A 20,959-nucleotide genomic window follows, 5' to 3' on the forward strand; every position below is an offset into this window, starting at 1 on the left:
TGTTTGTCGCCGTGACAAATGCACGAGAGCATTCTAGACCGACATCTACCTTCATTCCACAGATGTTACGAGGTTTATATTGTTAGTAAACGAAATTTGGTAATGTGCGAAGCAAAAAAAGATAATGTTAAAAGAGAGCAGCTTTTTGCTCAAAAAGAATATGAGTAAAGGAAATAGTGTTTTTTGTAGATTTTGACCTCCTGGATACGATAAAGTTATTAAAAAGTTCGTGGTGTACGGGGAACACTTCGAAAATTAAGAATATTGAAATTTGGATAAACACACCATTGCTCAATTTTCGAAATATTTCCCAAACTTTTTAATAATTTTATCGTATTTATGAGGTCAAAAAACATTATTTCCTCTACTTATACTTTTTTTTTATAATAAAAATCTACTCTTTTTTAACATCCTCTTTTTTGCTTCGCACAATACCAGATTTCGTTTATTAATAATATAAACCCAGTATTACTATTTATTTACATTTTTTTTTGGCAGAAATCAAACCTTTTTTTAATATCCTCTTTTCTTCCCGCATTTCAAGGCGCGGTTATCTATATATTCATCGAATTTTAAATGTCTGGTTAATGATGTTTGCGATTTTATCAGTTCATAATTTTTACACAATCGAAATGATTCTGACCTCGCGCGTGATTCCTGACCGCTACTTTATACACGACGTGAAAATATTTCCTCTTAATCATTAGCTCAAGTGGCTTTAAGGTATCCCGCTAATTAAGCCTGACGAGACCGTAGTGCGGCATGCACGAGCGGTATTGTGTCATGCGAAATCTCCTCGCGTATACAACACGTCATTATATACGTATACATATTTATTCATATGGTGACGCACATATGACGTGATCACATTTCATGTAAATGTAACGAAGCAATTTCAACGGACGCGAATACCTTCTCCGGTCACTCGAAATCTTTGCTTGAACATACGTGGACGTCAAAGTTGTTAATATCGACATGTGTTCCTTTTCTGCTCTATTTCTCTCGATATGTCATCAGTCGGCAATTTATGATTACTTGTATAGAGTTGCCGTAAAATTAGAAATCAGGGAAATATTAGGGAAATTGAAAACGGCCAAGGGAATCAGAGACAAATTAAGGAATATTGCAACATTTTTTGGAAAATTAAAATTCTTGACTTCAAACAATAATATTCATACATCACATGTTTGGAATACTATCAACTTAACAATTAAATGTAAACAGTGTCAGCAACATTAATAGTAATTTATATTACTATGTTAAATTGCTCTCTTAACAAAATATTTAACGGTTTCTAAACCAGGACGCAAATACTAAAAATTTCAAAATGTTGAAAATCAAGAAAAATCATGAAATTTTCTTTAGAAATTAGAGAAAAGGATATGAAATTTTACGATAAGGAATTTGAGGCAATATAATACTCAGCTATATAATAACCTCAGATTAGATAGATTCTGGGTAGGTCAACAAATGGAACTATTGCTTACATACCGCAGTCTACATATCAACTCTAACCACGTTCTTTACGATGTGCGGTTTGTGGTTAATTAATATTTTTGCTGCGCGGTCACACAATCAACTGCTGCATTCAAGTTCATAAATCGCAAATGCTTCAGTACAAAGTAACAGTTTCGATACGAACTGGAATGTTGGCCTATCTTCCATGTGTGCGTAATTTTTATTTGTAGTCATATAACTTTTATTATTATTCATTAATTCAAGTGGAAATAAATTTTTCACGTACAACCACATAATCTAATTATATTTACATACAATTTCGTGCTAATTAATATTATTATTTCACAATGTTATAATTGAAGCACATATTTTCGAGGCTACGTAAATACGATCTAAATAAAAGAAATATTATTTTATAGTTTTATATAATTTTTGTTTTACACAAAATATGCTATCTCTTTAAAAATTTCAAAATATTATACATATATAAATCATGTTATTACAGTTTAAAATGTAGAAGCCTATATGTCGAAATCAACTGTTACGTTAACGTTAACGTAAATATCTGTCAACGCAACCGGAATATTTGTAGATTGCTCAAAGAAATATGACCATTTAGATATCGTGCGAATCGTTGCATTTTTATAAATACCTTGGAATTCGGCCCGCAAAATTGTACGTTGCAGAATGGTAACGCGGTTATGTTCGGTCCACGAAGTCACCGGTCACAAGAAAATCAAGGTTCGGACAATAAAACGTGAATTCAGGCGAATATTCGATAGGAAACGTGGTTCCTGAATAGGGGTTAGAACGAACGACTACGTGTAGCTCATTTGACGATTGCAGCAGGTGCATATTATACGCGGTTCGATCGGATCTCGCGCGAATTCATAAAGCAGTCCTTTGTACGAACATTTTATGTGTCCTACGGTTTTTATGGAAATTTCACGCGCCAGTGCTCGCCTTATGATTGGTCCGAGAACGGCAGAGATAGAAGAGAAGAAGAAGAGTAAAGATAACGAGAATGACACGCCGTCGCGGATATCCCAGCTCGAAATTTCTCGTGTGAAATATCGCCGCGTCTTCCTGAAAATCCTCCTCGTTTTAACAGTCTTGCTAGTCTGTCGCCGGATAACATGGTTAATCCCTAATCGCGTTAAACAGACGATAGCGTCGGGGATTTTTCAACGATCAATGGGTAGTCGCTAAATGCTTGTGCTCGTTAATGGCCGATCGGGAGAGAAGGATGAGACACGTTTCGATTCCCTGTTCAGCTCTAAGATAAGTAGGTAATCTGCCTGCCGCTGTTAAATGCTCGCTCGTCTCTCTCGCTGCTTCTCTTGGTTGGTTTGCGAATTTAATCGCATGTCCTGTGACGTAATTCGGCACTTGTACGTGAAGCAGATTCGATTTTACTTGGAGCAAATTACCAAGACGTTCTAATTTTACGGTCAACCACCGATGTATACTTCCACTTGACAATATTGAACTCCCGCGAGGAACAAAGCGTCTACTCAGTGTACTTTGACCGATAACGTGGCTAGATAAGGAGCTTCTCAGGGATCATATGACGTTAATTATCTACAAACTACTTGCAAACTGCGATGGCACAATACGGCGTTCTGTGCGTGTTTCGCACGACCAATTTACGCCGAAATTCTGTGCGCGCATGCTAGTAGTTGCTAGTAGTTGTTCGCTTGGTAAGATCGTTCGTAATCCGGCTGAGCAAATTAAAACGGTAAAGCACCGGTAAACAGCTATGTAATTACGAGTACGCATAACTAAAAGACTCTAATCAACGTGCTAATAATGCGATTTTTAACGTCATAAAACAACAAAGCGGCATTATCTCTTTTAGTCGGAAAATCTAATTAAAACGAGAATTGCAGCGCCCATGGCGGGAAATCGAGATAATTAGGGGTTCACGATTATCATGTGCGAAATCAATTATGTGTGTTTTATAATGTTGCATTTTACGGAGTCTCCACCGTCTCGCGTGGCGAACCGACGTCATATATCAAGCTGTGTAACAATGCGCTTGTCGCGAGAGTCTCCTTTAATTTACTCGCGCCGCTCGTGGAGTCCGTGTGCGGCGGTAGACCGTATCGTGGTGGTGGAACGGATGGAAGAGCCAACTTCTTCCGCCTGACCATCGATAGATACAGGGGCACGGCCGCGGCGGCCGTTCGTCGAATATACGAGCCACTTACGGCCGGGCGCAACCACGTATATGCACGTATGTGCATTCCTGGTCCTTCACGCACAGGGGAGATACAAGCCCCTCAGTGTCTTTAATATGCGACAGACAAGCTGACCTCGCCCTTTCCGCGGCGGTACTTGTTTCAGACTATTATCCAAGTACGTAGCTACGTGGCTACCTACTCCACGCTTACTCCCAGAGAATTTATAATAACCGCGCTATGGAGTTACCGCGGAAGCGTGCCATACCGTTCGTCGCGCACGACCACGCCGTGACCATGCCACGCCACGCTACGCCACGCCATGCTATATGTACCACACGACGAGAAAGCGTCGTGTACCAACCGTATAATAGATCGAGAGGGACGACGAGAAGCGACGGTCTGATGGTTAAGTTCTGTATAGTCTCCCGTTCCTTTCTACGATCCTTTCGCGAGGCACACCAGTTTGCGGCGGCGGCGTCTCACCGTACTAGATAAAGAAGACCTATAGCCGAGCGAAGGATATCCACTTTATGACCGTACAATAATAACTTCAATCAGTTAATAATTACCAGTGATATAACGCACCGCAACACCTTGCAGGCTCGTATGGATAATTGATGGTGGTTCCTTACGCATGTTTAACAGTAAAATCGTTAATGACAAACCGCGCGATAAAGTTGGCTATTACGTCGAGGCGTTGATAGTTTATGTAACGTGCCGTTAGAGATATCGAATAGCGAAGGAGGAAGTTAGTTGAGATGATATTAAGGTTCTTGAAAGAACCAGCGGTAGAGTAGAATAAAGATGCCCAAGTGTCGTCGGAAAAGAAGTTGATGATGATGACGACGACGACGACATCAACGTCGATGACATCAGCGACGACATCGGCGACGATGACGTCGTAGCAACCGAGTCACTCGTTGATACGATAGTGATGGATTTTATATCCTCCACTGTCATCCAAGCGGCTTCCCTTTCCAAGCATATGTCACTCGGCAAATGGCAGCGCCAAGCTGCTTGCTGCACTTTGTGCTATAAACCATGGCGTATAATGCCTCTCTTATTCTGCGTCCATCACCTTCTCCTTCTGCCATCGTCGCTCCTCACGGTTCTCGGCTCGTCTACCTCTGCCACGGTGTAACCACCGCGGTTGCGCCACGGCTCGCTGAATTCCCAGGAAGGTTTGTCGGGTAGCAATTGGATGTAGTTACGCATCGAATGACGATGCAGCCGATGTGCAGGAGGCCGGCGCTATCTCTTCGACCGTTCATCCCCGCGCCGCATTCCCGCGGAGGAAACTGGATCCAGGATGCGTTTCCCGGAAAGCATTGTCCGCAAAATGTACGCGGTCAGCAATCGGCTGAAACTACTCGCGAATCTGACCGCATCGTGCCGCTGCATTTCTGCGTCCTTTGCCGTGTACGTGCACCACACGCGTACTGTAGTCGAATGAGAGAACCGGCACGATGCAATTGCATTGACATTCCATGATATTTGATCGTCGCTTCAATTCCCTCCGTGAAATTCAAAGAGTAAATAGTGATACGCGATTGATGAAGATCAATCCCAAAAAAATCAGTAATCACGCGATTACTTTGACATGTGACTATTAAACAAAAATTTTACATAAATCAGAGAAAAAAATTACTGTAACAAGATTATTGCGAAATTATGTTGATACAAAAAATATTTTAATTAAAAATTTGCATTTCTCTTTAATTCAAATTATTATTATTATTAAATTTATTTTGCACGCGAAGCACATTTTCAATTTCAAACAAGGCAAAAATTATCAATGCTTATTATTGTCAATGCTTATTATTGTTATCAATTAATGGGCATTTGACGAAGTAAAATATTATTCGGCATTTGATTAATTTGTCGTCTATTGGTTGACGTCTCTCGTTGGAAACGTCAATAAGACCGTGCGTTTTCCATGCGAGCAGCTGTGCTCACATTGTCCGGGCCTACCCCGATTTAACAATCCACCCTCGTGCGCGTTGTTAACCCGACCACGCGTGCCCCGCCATTTCTTCCATTACCGACTCACAGGACGGAAATTTATTCGTCCTTCTACCTCCGACCTAGCTCTCATGGGTCCGTTACTACTACGTACTCGGAATATGAGTAGCGCACACAGTCCGCACCTTCTTAGCGGGTGAGAGAAAGACCTGGAATTAATATTTCTCTCTGCAGTCATGCACGCCCTACCTCGTTCACCATCGCTCGTTTTCTACGGTGGATTCCCGGGAAACTGCGAAAAGAATTTAAATTCGGTACCCCGCGTTCGCGTACGACGAGGTAAGATGAGGACTATATGTCATATCGCAAAGTTCACCAACGGTCGCGCATTCACCGACGTCGCTTATTCCTTACTTTGATAAGACAGAGTTTGAATTTTTACGCGTTCGCAGAGTTGAATATTTCCAGCCGCAGTCTGAATAGCAGTTTGTCTCACACACATTCATACACGTGCAAGAAGAAATGAAAATTTCCACTTACTTAATTCTAGATTATTGGTTATACGCGAGCATAATAAGTGATCATCCAATATTTCTCGTAATAAGAAAATTACTTATATGAAACTTACAGTATATATACGAAGTAAAGTACTCTGTATTTTTTCTCTGTACTTTTTTTTTCCAACATTTTTATTTTTTAATAAAAAAATTTGTCTTTTTTTTTGTTGCAGGATCAAGGAGCTTCAAGGGTCGAACGTTACGACAACAGCGGTAAGTGATGCATAAGTATTTTAATACCAAATATGTCTAACTTTTCGCTTGAGAAAGGCGAGACTCTCCGTGACGCGTAATGGCGCAACGGCGGGTTAATGAGAATCGTTCTAGGTGCAGATAAGGTAACATTACTCGAGTTCACCCGAGCAAGTTTACGACTGCTCTTTGTAATCCCAAGGTTTTACCCGATCCTAGATATTTGGAAATTTATTACCGGTACGCCTAACGATCATCTCTCACTACAAAGACAAGTTGCGATCAAGATTTTCAATTTAATAGCACTCGAGATATTATTTCGCCTTTGTAATTAATTACATTTCTACCTCATTATTGATAAAATCAACAAAAAGATATATACTTCTAACTGTGAAAACTCACAGACACTTTAAATTACGAATGATCTAAAGAAATTTTAGTCACTCGAGCCGACAGTACTTGCTGAAATCGCCATAAAAGGAGAGAAAACCGTACAACTCCTATATTCTTCTTGCGGTAAAATGCTCCGACACCTTGCTGCACAATTCCTTTCCATCGACTGAATCTGTCACTAGCTATTTTCTCGTCCAATGGTTTACTGTTTCTCCCATGCATTGGCTGTCGCTAGGATGTCGCCTAAAGTCCACGTTAAAATTAATTCCGTTACGTCTTTTTAATCGCAATTTCAAGAAAGATTTAAATAATAATAGTATCCGAAATTCACTCACACGTTGAGTGCGGTAAAATTGGGGAATGCGGGAATGACTATCGATTGAAATAACAAGAAAATATTCGAAAATAAGAAAATATTATACAGAAAATAGAACGTTCATTAATAGAGTTGTACTATTGTACGTGCAATCGTGATATATTTATGTATAATAATAGACGTCTCGTTAGAATCTATAAATCATCAATTCCTCGCATATCTTTGTACCGCGCCTAGATAAAGTGTAGAACATGCTCGAATCGTGCATACACGATAGAGCTCGTGTAGCTCTAAGTTTATAATTGAAATGTGTAGATTACCTATTCCACACACGCATTGGAATCAAGCCAATTGACGCATAGAATGTGCTCGTAACAGTGCTGTAGCCTTACACGGGACATAAGTTAGTTCAGCACTGAAGTGCGGAAATGGGTAACTCTATACGTCTTAGAACCAAAAGCACGAGATATGTATTCATTCGTAATTCTTGAATACTGCATGGAACGTACGTGTGAATTTTCCTTGGCTAAGGAATATTCTTATATGATATTTTTAGGAAGCGCGCATAAAAAGAAATATCGCTGACAAAATGTAGGAAGTTTCACAAAGAGAAACGAAAAATCCGATTAAGATCCCATTAAACTTAGAGTCAATTTTTTATTACTTGACGAAGAGCTGAGTTCTTTATTACTTTAATACAGTTTGCTTAATATTGAGAAAAAGATTAAAGAGTTATCGACATGATATATGATAGATCCATTTGAGATGTATTATATTATTTATTCGTATCTGTAACTATCTCGATCATCTTGAGCTCGATTCATCGCGGAACATTGGATACCGGTTTGAAAATGTCGTTCGGGACGGTTATACATTGAACGTTACAGACGATTCCTCATACCTCTTCGGCGCATCTGTCTTCCTTCTATCTCGCAATGCTGCAATGGTGCGAGATAGAAAGGATCAGAGGCGATCGTATGCCGGCGGCAGGTCTGAATAAACGTTGGAATTTGATCTCATGTTTGAGTCTCGCGATAGAGAGCGGCGAAGGGACGGGCAGTCAGTGGGAGTGCGATAAGTAGGAGAAAAGAAGAAGAAGAAGAAGAAGAGAGATCGAGTTGACGATTCCCCATCTTTGTTTGGCTACCGCCAAGAGATATCTCGAGTGCCAGTGTAACGCGGTAGGACGGTACGTAATTAACGCCTCATGTAGATGCTATCGCTGTCGTGGACGCGAAGGTAGTCCGCGTGACGACCGGTAATGTACGGTCTTGTTGCGCTGTAATGGAATATTATTATCGGTCAACATCGAGAGACTCGTGGGGAGTTAGGCTACCTAATGGTACCGATGGTGAATCCGCAAACGCGATGCGTTCGATGTGTCTACGACGACATTCTTCTGTTTTTCTGTCGTCGCTCCAACGTCGCGCAACGTCCGCTCGGCGCCGTTTTCATAATCTGTGGGTTATGCATCCGTCGGGACACGATGCAACGAAAGAGATATTTCTCGCTAAGTTGCGCGGGAAAGATGTACCGGTTTATCCCCGGCACTTTTACGGCCCGCGCTAACCGCGAGTCGCGAGCGAAATATGTGAAATTATCGAGCGAAATAAAAGGAAACGTAGAACCGCGCGAAGTTTATATGCGCCTTTAAACATGGCTAACGCGCGTTTTAGAGCGTGAGAAGTGTTTGCGGGCGCGTTTTGTAACGAGTCACCGATACAACTCTCTTTTCACTGTCTGGGTTTAATGGTCGCTTAAAATATAGATAAGTGAATACAATTTTTAGGGCATGATAATTAAAAGTAGGAATTTGAGAATCTTTGTAGGGTAATCTGATCGAATCAGTTCTACAAATTTCATACAAAATAATAGAGGCAATTAAATAGAAAGATTGCAATTGAAATATATAAACTGTTAATATAAATATGATATGTAATTAGAGTAATGTAAATACGAAATTAGAAACAAACTTGATTTGACATGAGATGATATGGTAGAAGTTGAGTTATATACGTACCCATAAAAATTACGTACTTACTCATAATTACAAGTAAAAAATTTTTATCATCAAAGTTACATAATAACGTCACTTAAGTCACATTAAATTTACGTATATGTTTACAACATATTTTTTATTTAAATCTATACGACAGAATGCTGTCTAATCGTTGTTTATTGAATTCACAATGTCTATGATATTATAACATTTTTATTATATTTCGAATTATATTTCTCTGAATGCCCTCCGGACTTACTTTTACCATCGGAAACTATTTCAAGATAGAAAAATACGATTTCGATATATAAATTCGAAAGTTCGTTTTCGTAACCCCATTTTGTCACGTTGAATTGGAGCGTATATCCACTATTCTTAACAAAATTAAATCTCGAAACTCATTTACGGCCGCGCCGCAGTAATTTCAAAGCAGTTTAACGAGCGACTCGGAAACTTTATTGAGTATAATCGGCGCAAAGGATTTGGTGTCGACCGGCCGTATTTACCGGAATGGCGCGGACAACCGACGATGCGCGAAAACAATGCCTGGGACGTCTGCACGGGAGAAACGAGAGGTTCAACGAAAGAAGGCGGGAACGATTGCAAAGAGCCATTGTGCGAAACTCTCGCTGTCGAACTTTGTTGTGACTTCCTAAAAAGTCGTAAAAGACGCCTGGCGGAAGGTAATGCATCCACGACTGATGGAACGTCCTTTCCGTGCTTCCTTTCGTTCTTCTTCGCCTTTGCTGCACCGAATTGACTTCAAGGGCGTTTTTCCACACTTGTTTGCACGATGATGTGTGACACGCATCTTCGTCGCTCGTTTTCTTTCTTCTCACTTATCCATCCTTTCAACTAACGTAAATTCGTTATTTCGTTTCTCTGCACTTCGGATTTTGGCCATCACTATTTCTCTCATAAATAATTATTGGATAAATATCACTGAAAAAATTTCTGGTTGAAAATGAACAAATCAGAATTTCCTGGTTAAATTTTTTAGAATTTTAGTTGAAATAACCGGAATTCTGGTTGATACAATATTTCTGGTAAAATTTACTAGAATTCTTATTTTTATCAGAATAATTATATCAATCAGAATTCTAGTTACTCAACTAGAATTCTAATAAATTTAACTAGAAAATTATTATTTGTCCATTTTTCACCAGAATTATTATACTATTTTATCTAAGCAAATCATTTTTCTCAATATAATACAATTTATCGAAGATATTTACATTCAAATATTTCGTATTTTGTTCGTTCGATATTATTAAAATTTTTTTTTTTTTTGAAAATATCTGCTGTCATATAAATTGAGAATATTATTATATAAATATTACAGACGAATATAAAAGCAGTACAATTTATAATACTTTGAAATATATTAACATTTAATTTTATAATTTACGAATAACTGTTATTTAATTGTTTTTTTGACGGGATAGTTAGTGACGATAATTTCATAATATCTTGCGAATAAGCTTTCTGCTGCCTTGCCCATTCCTGTAGCGATCTTTCAGTTAAGGTGATCGTAATCCATCGCACAAGTGTGGAAGATTGCCGTCGGTATAGTTAGACGTCATTTAATAAAGCGTGTAAAAAGGAAAGACGGGAGAAAGTAATGTGCAAAGTATGAAATAATGATGAGGCAGCAGGATATACCTACGCGATTAAATATAGAGAAGGTGCATATCGAGGAGGATCGTGGGTAAAAGGAGGGAAAAAGGAAATGAAGAGAGAGAGAGAGAGAGAGAGAGAGAGAAAAAAAAATATAAAAGAAAGGGAAAAAAGAGCAAAGTATGGGCGTTCCTTTCAAAGTGAAAATTGAGTCGCGATTACGTACTTTACGGCTCCGACAATTTTCGAAAAATATTACCCGACGCCGGGTATAACAGTGCGCTCGTAAAATCAGCATATTCCCGTAGGAGTTTGGTATTATGAATTTCCTGGGGGAAAAAGAAAGCAAAGGCCGTGATGTAAAGCGAGGATGTTTCAAGGGCGAAGTTTATTTGCCAAGTTTACGTGTCGGACCGATGGAATGAATTTCCCTTTCATCTGTATTCCGTTCTCAGCGGGACGAACATAGCGATGTGATTACCCTGACGAAACTACGAGAAGCGATCCCAGAAGTACGTCGATCTCCGTGCGAGCGTGATACAATCAGGAGTAACCGTCTTTCGCATTACCGTTTGGCCATTCTCGACAGACGACGACCGACTATGCGGGAACGAAGCGAAAGCTTTTTACTTCAAAAAAGATCCGAAAACACGATTATTCTTGTCTCCGCAATGCGGAAACGAGAACGATGCGATTGCATGTGCGGTTTCTTACGGCATGATGGAGAATATAGAGATATTTTCTCTTTTTTGCAATAGAACGTATCTGCTGAGAGTGTCGTCTCATTTTTCGAGCTGCATTTGTCAGTCAGTTGATACGCCAGACTTGCAAGACAGCTTTTTGACGTCTTACGTCCTTGTGAAGATTATTATTCACGGCCCAAACTTTATTCATCACGAGCCTTAGATTCAGCCTCCAGCGCTACACTGAGAAAAAGATAAAAATTTAAATTTGTGAGATAATATTTATTTCACTGAAGTAAGTCTTCATTTAGTTACGGTGATAATTTGTTCCTAGTAAATAAGTATTTTACTTTTTTTTTTAGTAATTAATGAGATATATTTCATAGAAATGTAATATTTTGTCATCACAATCAATTTTCTAAATAATCAAATATCGAGGAAATGCTCACATGTAATATTGCGAATATTTCGACTTTTTTCCTCAGTATATTTATTCAAAATACTCTAATAAAGAAAACAATAGTACATTGTTTTCTTTATTAGAAACCTCATTAATTATTGTTACGTTCACTATCGCTTTATATCGTGTTTACGGTATATTTCTAATGTTTTTAATAAACACGCTACACACAGAGTTAACAGTTTTATTTTTTGCATTATTCAGCGTCCGCTAACAATAAGTATTCTTCTTAGAAAATTCACGACAGAATAAACGCCTCTATCTAGCCACGACGTACATATCTCATCGCGCGAGTTCTTTGTCGCAGTGTTCCTTTCTCAACACGCGACCAGTTTGTATCAGCATCAGCATAGTTCACGGCAAACGTGCCCTACGTGAACGTTACATTTGTCCGCGTTTGTTGCGCACGCTCGCATCCGGGGAACCCCGTGCTCCCCATTCAAAGCGGGTTTCCTACCCACATCGTAATTCACATAACGGTTCGCGCAGAAATTGTGGCATATCGAAAGCGCGAATTGCATCGACGGCACCATGAAATTACACTGTATCGGCGATGCCGAGCGGGCTCTCGAGCCGCGTCTCGCGCTGCTGCCGGCACTTTAAGCACGCAGGAAATACGGCAGAATGGTCGTTAATATGATCGGTGCGTAACTATACTCAAGTTTCGAAGTTGGATTTATACCCGCCATTCAGGAGAATAATCAGAGCAGCCGCGTGCCCTTTTACACATGTTTAATCAAACTGACGTCAGGTTTTCCGCACCAATAAAAACATGAATGGATATTTTAATACATCGTATAGTATAATTAAATGGAAATCTTATTCAAAAGTAAAATAAAATAAAATGATATATATAAATTTTAATATTTTGCGCGAAAATTGTTTTATTAAATTACAAAATATTATTTAAAAATAATAAAATCGTATTCTGTGAATAAGAGAAGGATAAATTAATAAGAATTTGAAGCTCTAATGAAATAAATCAATTATATGAAAATGCCTTAAAAGCCAGAACATAAGGTCTTGATGTGTACAATATTGCATTAAGAGCAAGATATTTACAGACCCGCGTTGAATGATACAATGAAAGTGACACTTATTATTTTTAGAACCTTTATAGATTTTCTATAGAATAAAATCCACAAAATTGTTGATAATATTTATATCCTTTATTTTAAAATTCTTTTAAAATATCATCTTTATATATAACGAAATCAATACGATGTTATTACCTTTTGTGTTATGCAAGACAATCATAGAGAGTATTGTAACCGTTATTATTCAACGCGACAACATCGAATAAGTGTAGCTACTTTGCCTTCGGCGCACGTCGACCAATTAGACCATGCTATCATCTATTCACTGAAGTTAGATTGCAAACGTGTTTCAATATATATATTATCCTTGTGACCATCATGTGGAAGAGATGTCTTCTACAATATTATTTTGTATTCATATCAGACGTATCATAAATTGAAACAAATATTAGAAATTTTAGACATCGTGGAATAATTTTTAGTTTTTAATAACATTTTTATACTTTTTTGTTATATAATATTTTATTGTACAAAAATGCATATTGATTATTTAATGCATTATTTTGCTCGATTCACAATGTAGCGAAGCAATTAAATCTTGCAGATTCAATCTCGTTAGTTGCGAAATTCACAAATATAAAATATTATATTTCTATGAAGTATTATTACTGCTTCAAATTTTTCCCTTAGCATTGTTAACGTGTTCAAAGATCACAATTTCAAAAGAGAAACTATGTAAGAAAAGAGATACCATAAAAGAGAAAGAAGATAACCATATTCATTAGATGTTCATCTTGCAATGTAAGAACGGACAATCGTATCATTGAAAATTGAAAAAAAATATACGTGTAATTGAGTGAGAAAAGTCCCTGATGGATAAGAATAAAAGACTTTTTTCGAGATATTATTAAATAATATCGAGAAACGAAAATACATGCCATAAGCCTTTTATATCGCGGCGAAGAAGATAACATACGGGGCGAATCTCAGTTGAAGCGCATAAAAAATGCCATTCTTGAAGAACGAAGGAGTATAAAGGGAAGATAGTTCCTGTATATTCTGGAGACAGGAAGCCACCCGGCCTCTAGATTCTGTTCCTTATCTTATTTCTTTTGCCCTTTACTCTACTCGAGGAACGGCTACATCGAGTAGTAAAAGAACTTTTTCAACAAAGAAACGAGAGATTAATCCCGGATTCGAACGGATAAAAGGAAACGACGGGCACAGTAATCGCGCACTGTTGGTTATATTTTTCCACGTCTTTGTATTACGCACACTACGTCCGTTAAATCAATTTGTCGATGATGTTTAGCGTAATCTTCAACCAATATCGAATAAGCGATTTCGATCATTTTATTATGAAAAAAGATTTTGTCAAATAAGCAAGTTTATCTTTCCCTGAGTATCACGTACATTATTTTTCTCAGGCGGCTTATCTGATAATTTGTAAGTCCATGCGAAACGAATAATTCTCCGGGACGCGATGTAAAGTCTCCCCGCTAATCTTCGGTCGGTTTAATTAACCAACGCGATCGCTCTCCCATTGCTCATACGAAAATTCTTCGCCAAATTGGACCTTCCCTCCTGATTGTTACCCAAGTTGACATGAACCATGTGATTATCCTCCCCCCTCCCATCTTTTCGATTTGCCGTCGTCGTCCATCTATCCCGCCTCCGTTAAGTTTGCACAGGTATTCGATCTTCTGAGATCGGAATAAGAGGATCGCTGGCGAAGGTAACTACGGGGAAGGCCGGGGGTTTGTAAGAACAGACGGAGGTACGAAGCGCCTCGGTGGAGGCGAGAAGAAATACAAAGTACAGAAGGGGAGACAATGAAGGCAAGGGGGAAAGGCGCCCGCATTCCTTCACGCTTATTGGTTTCATCAGATTGCTTTGCTTCTATTAGGTAGTGATGTCTATACGGATACCACGTATCGCCGGCACGTTCTCTAATACCCTGGAGGAACACCAAACAAATGAAACGGCATGTTCCGTCCTTCGTCCTCCTTACTACATCTCCTCTATATCCGCAACCATACAGCTCTATCTCTCTTCACCACGTTCAGACGAGTCGTTCAATACTATTTGTGCAATATAGGGGCGAGAAACCACACCTACACATGTACATACACAGAGACAGATGCACGTGTATGTACATGTATTATATAGCCACGCGTGCATCTGCAATGGGATGCAGTGTACCAGATACGCGAATTGCTCAATACACGCTCTTATTGCTGATAAGATTAATAATCCATACTTCGGAAGCTGAGCAACGTCAGATTTAAACGATGTTGTGGATCACTTAATTTCATCCTTCGAATATTTATACATCCGTAAAGTAAAGCGATCAGGTGAACGTCATGTCATCGAAATGTAAGGAATAAAGATAGATGGTAAAGTGGATAGAGAGATTCGAAGAGGGGAATGGGTTTTGCCACGGGCCAATGCTAACAAACCTTGAAACGCAATAAAAGCTGCAATCCCACCGCAGGGTACTGTACGTGTATACGCGACGAGTGTGTATTTTCTTTACCGCTGGGGCCGCTCGCCATTGACTTGGCTCCGTCTATCGTGAAATAAGTATCGTAGAAGAGCGCTACCTAAGAAAGTGGTGAGAGGTAAGAATAAGCAGCGAAAGCACAGGCTCTTGCACAGGCTGGTATACAATAGCAACGCGAAGAGTGTAACCACACACATAACATACACACATATACATAAATATACTCTTATGTGTAACGTGCCCTTCGGCACACTGGAGATATTCGCTCTTATCGATCATCGTTCAATCGATCGTGAATAACGTTATAGGAAAGAAGTTGACGAAGGAGCGGTGGTAGCAAAATCGCTCATTAGTATTTATAGTCCGTTCTTACTTTAAGATCGTCTTAAGTAGTGTCTTAAGATATACCAATATAGTCTTATGATTGCCTTATGACATCTTAACCCTTAATTGCCATTGCGAGTCCATTGAACTTGTATCAAATTTTTCAACGTCTATCAAAGTATCTATTAATATGTTTTACATAAGAATTAATGCAATATTAATGTTTAGTTATTATTAGTTTTGATTAAAGATAGGTAAATGAGAGTCTAAGAGTGAAAAAATATATGAATGTGAATTGAAAAATTGATTTTTTTCACAACGTCAATTAAAGATTAAGACAATATTTAAGATAGTCTCAAATAAAAGACTTTGCTAAGAACACCGGCCATTGTTGCGAGTTACGGTCATTTATTGGATGGAATATTGTCGGCCGCTCGCGCGGAAATGCTTGCTTTTTCGTCATCTACGCAAAGCCTATCGCGCAAAAACCGAGTAGACGTGCAATTACGATGTTATCTTTAACGACGACAATGATAATAATCGCGAAAGAATAGCGCGAGCTAAGCGCGTCGTTAGTGCGCGCGAATCACGCGTGCCATGGCCGCGTCCAGCTTGGCCCGCGGCGCGTACATGCATTCCTGCATGTCGCTCGTCGGGAATGATGAAACGCGTGCGGTAAGTACCGCTCCTATTTTCCTTTCCCCGTTTTCGCGCCGACCGTTTTTGTCACGTCTATGCTCGCTCTTTAACCATCGCGCTTCGTACCGCAGCGCCAGACTGCCAATTCGTCCTGCCGGAGCGATTGCATGTTCCACTATGCCACGTTTCATCAACGCCATACGAGTAACATTTCGTAAATTTCCTGTCGTTTTCTTGAATGATTTTTTGGCTGTTCGTTTGGTCGAAAATTCCTTCGTGTGTTGCTTTTTATTATCAGATTTTATTATCTTTATGAATAAATCTAATTGTGACATTTTTCATCGATATTTGTATTATTTGTATTACTGGGATTGCTACAAAATTGGAAATTCAGAGAAATCGAAAACGACAAATAAGGGAAAATAAGGGAAGTCAGGGAATTTTCTGGAAAATTAAAATTTTTAGCTTTGAAAAAGTTTAATATACGTATACCACGCACCTACGCGCAGTTTTGGAATACTATAAATTTAATAATTAAATGCAAACAGTATCAACACCATTAATAGTAATTTACGTTGCTATGTTAAATTGCTTTCTTGATCAAATATTTAATGATTTCTAAACCAGGACGAAAATACTAAAAATTTCAAAAAGTTGTTGAAAATAGGAATAAACATGTTGTCTGAAAATCAGAGAAAAGTTATAAAATTTTAGGTAAAGATAAGGAATTTGTGGCAATCCTGTTATAATTTTACTTGTTTTCTTCATAAATTCGAAAATCATGCAAACACAATACGCATTCCTTTTTTAAAAACGAAACGGGAATTTATTAACGTTAAAATTATTTTATTAATTACGACGTGTTTTTATAAAAGGATAAAGCAAAGACAAAGAAAAAAGTTTATTTTAATCGTGTTATTAAAGTGAAAATTATCATTAATTTTTTAGAAGAGTATGATACGCTTTTACAATTCTTTCTTATTATAACTTTCCCGTTATAATATTCTCAAAATTGACGATAAAAACTTTCTGTTTTCCATAAGTAACGTTTCGTAATCACGTCTACGTGATACTCATTATCACCCTGATCATGAACGTAGTTCAAGTAAAGGACATAACAAACTATAGGAGGAACTTTAACACCTCCGTGAAGTCACGTCTTGTTCAGAATCCAGGAATACGATATCGCACGTTTCCGCTTGTTGGCAGAAACCGCGAGCAGAATACTTAGGCGATAGGATAACGTCTGGTTAACGGTATAAAAATGTACATGTGTACATCTACATTTTCATTCGTTCGCAACGGTGATGTTACTCAAACGTACGATATAAATTCACCATGATATACCTTCACTAATTTCGTCTTTACAATATGTGTTTTACGATACTAGTACCGAAGACATTACACACTAGTATTTATATGCTTCCAAGAAGAGGAGAAAACGAGGAAGCTATTTTCAGAAGCGGTTACGAGCATACCGTGTCCCGTTCCTTACGCGATGAACGTCAGCGATGACTCTACGAACATAGGTACACGGTAAACACGTGAACCCAAGTGCGCCACGGTATTGTCCTTTCCTCAGCCCTTCACCGGTCTTGTTATCGTGTAGCCACGGTTGTAATAAAGCGCGCGTTATTACCATATAATTATGAGTACAGTTGGGTCTACAAGAAGGCGGGGGACGTCGAGGGTCTCCTTGAAGGATATCCGTGTTACGTAACGAGATAAATATTTTCTTATAACGGGGATACATTACACGCGCGCAATCCTTTGGAGGGGGCGAGGATCCTTACCACGTCGGATCTTCCGCATAACGCTCGCGTCGCCGTTACTGCTCGACGATCGTCTTATCCTCGCGCTACGATCGTAAGTTTCCGTCGGCATGGTTTCCCGCTACGGTGACCGTAAAGGACGTCGACACGCAAGAGGAATCCCGGTGCCAAAGGTGGACGGTGGGGTCGCGGAAAAATATCGAAATCTATATCGTTAATCAAGCAAAAATTTCCGCGGTTACGCTAGCACGAACGATGAGAGCGGCTTTGGGCGAGAGCCAATCTGCCATTGAGGCGCATACCAGTGGATCTAGGAACGAGCCTTGGTAGCGCAGCACTCCCCAGGAACAGACGACAAGCTAGAAATTCCCGTATTTTTCTGCAGCAAATCCCGGAAGTTCTTTCCCGATCCAAGTTTTTTTTTTTGCCCGTACACATTTGATGTCTATCTTCTCAGCGAAATCAGAGAGGGAAGGTTGTAAATTATCGCAATTTTTATATTTTTAAAAATTCTCGGTATTTTATAATTATCTTCATAATTCCTTTGATCTGATCCCATAATTCTCTCGTGCCAGAGATGCCCTTTGCGCAGAGTGACCGCAGCGAGGACCGTGGAAGGTAACCCTTGCACGGTCGCGGAGTGGCGTGGGTAATGCGATTGCGATTTTCCGCCTTCGATTAGACGGCTTTCTCGTGTCCACGAGAGGGTGAGAGAGCGTTCGCTCGCTTCCCTCGCAACCATCTCCTCTAAATGCATCATCTGTCCGGAGATATCCGATGGAAGGGGAACGAGATCTGGCGGGCCCTTCGGGAAGAAAGTGAAATACGTTACGATCTGTCTTGGGTCGGCTCTTCCATAGACGATACGTCGTGACTGCTCTCGATAATGGGAATCCTCACGGTGGTTAGAATATAATACTCGACGGACTGTGGGGCCAACAGGAGGAACGGGAAGATAACGGGAGCGAAGGGAGATGAGACTGAGCTTTCCTACGAGTCCCGTTATTTCGTAGAGGTTCTTATTTACCTTACGTTCTTCCGCTTCGTTCAATTTCCTTCTTGTGAATGCCGTATATTTTCGGACACGGGACTCGATATCGACCTATCCACGTTGGCTCTGCGACGAACTGTTGTGCACATCGTTTGAGGACATTTGCGAATAGTACTTGGATTCATGTAAGCATATGCGATGTATAGTCGTTTTCAGCAGATTCATACGATAATTGAATGAGAAAAACTGATTTATATCGACAACGCTGAAAGAGATCAGTTCGATAACAAATCTGTGAACGCAAACTTTTTTTTACATAATTTTTATTTCAAATTATTGGTCCAGATTATTGCAGTATGTGATTATTAGATATATACATAGTAATATAAAGTCTATCCATTTTACAGAATATATCGTTGCGTCAAAATATTCTTAAAAAATTTTAAACCACTCTGTTACTCGAAACTTTTCTCTCGGCTAGCTTTTAGAACATAAAATATTTACATTACGCGATTAATACTAGCTATTTTCCTTACGTGAAAAGTCGTTGTCAAAAGCAGGCACGAAGAAAATTGATCGCCGTCGTACGTTTGAAGTTTAAAGTGTATGCCAAAGTGTAACGTGTCAAGATTAATAATATATGATTGAATTTTAAGGATGCGAGTAAGACGTTCGCAGATGTCGATAGTAGAGTCAAGTAGAGTCAAGTAGTTTCCGTAGTCGATATTAAGGGTTTATGCTGTTGCATCGAATAACTAGTTTAGGAAGTAAAGTGGATCTATGTACGCAGCTGCGTGTGAATACGAGAATACGTGCGCATACATAGCAATTACCTTAAGAGAATTAACGTACATTGGAGAACTATGCCCTGCGGGATAGCTTAGGCACAGGTTAGTTAGCTAGGTATATTCGTACAACATGCACTGTCAGTATCAGCTGCAGCGTCCATCTCTTATCAGAAATTCTCAAATTACGGGGCAAAATAATTTTGCCATTTCGAAATAACCCTTGCGACCCGGATAGGTAGAACGCCGGAATCTGATGAGTCGGCTTGGGCTCGGCTTGGCAAGAACCTCGCTTCGCGTTGATTTGGAGTGCCCATAAACCACCGCCGTAGCTCCAGAAACGTACATGGTAACTTCCGCCGATCCGCGAATACCGTGAATTTGCAAGGCTCGCCAGCTGTGCGCCAGTTACTAGTCGAATGTACGATCCTCTACCTCCGTTGCTTCCGTTTCGCTTTCAGCCCAGATATCATATGCGGTCGAATGCCGAATATTCAGATGAGGACTCCAGTCTCTTTGTACCCACTCGGTCTCTTAGTATGCCAATAATCGTAACAAGGAATGGCATGACACACACGACAATGCCGCGACATACAAATATTATGACGTTGTATTCAGTGAGATTTCTGCTGTCTGTGTGAATTCTATCGAAATGAAATCGCGGCTCAGTGAAACTACAAAAAAAGGTTCGTTTATTAATACGATGTTTTTTTATTTTATAAAATAATATAAAAATACAAACGCGCGTGTAAAAAAGAAAAAAAATGTTCTTTTTTTCGAGATGCGAATATTTACGTTCCGTTCCATTATTGCTGAATATATGATGATAAAAGTGAACTTATACATTGTTTATTCTTGGATATTTACAGGATGGATTTGCGTCTAGAATATTAAAGTTTATCTTCTTTATCTTATATCAGCGCATAAATATCAGTTTACTACAAAATATCTGTTTTTAACATAGTCTGCAATGTGATAAATTGTGATGAATGCACTTTTTATGAGTGGCTTGTTCGATAAACATATTCCCGCTAACACAACACAACAAGTACAGAGTCTCTATTACAGACAAGTTTGAAACATTGTAT

General features: G+C 39.2%; 2 protein-coding genes across 5 annotated transcripts in view; one reads left to right on the forward strand and one right to left on the reverse strand.

The window, feature by feature from the left end:
• Positions 1–20,959, reverse strand: part of Atg16 (Autophagy-related 16) — a 408,498-nt gene that overhangs the window by 100,776 nt on the left and 286,763 nt on the right. The window lies entirely within an intron of this gene.
• The window catches only part of neo (ZP and PAN domain-containing protein neyo), a 179,884-nt gene that overhangs the window by 40,303 nt on the left and 118,622 nt on the right, over positions 1–20,959 (forward strand). The window contains exon 2 of the mRNA XM_011065882.2: positions 6,334–6,373. The gene's annotated coding sequence lies outside the window, so the exon portion shown is untranslated. The remainder of the gene's footprint in view (positions 1–6,333; positions 6,374–20,959) is intronic.

Source organism: Acromyrmex echinatior, chromosome 10 (assembly GCF_024713525.1).
Source record: "Acromyrmex echinatior isolate Ae372 chromosome 10, ASM2471352v2, whole genome shotgun sequence".
In the NCBI taxonomy this organism is placed as follows: domain Eukaryota; kingdom Metazoa; phylum Arthropoda; class Insecta; order Hymenoptera; family Formicidae; genus Acromyrmex; species Acromyrmex echinatior.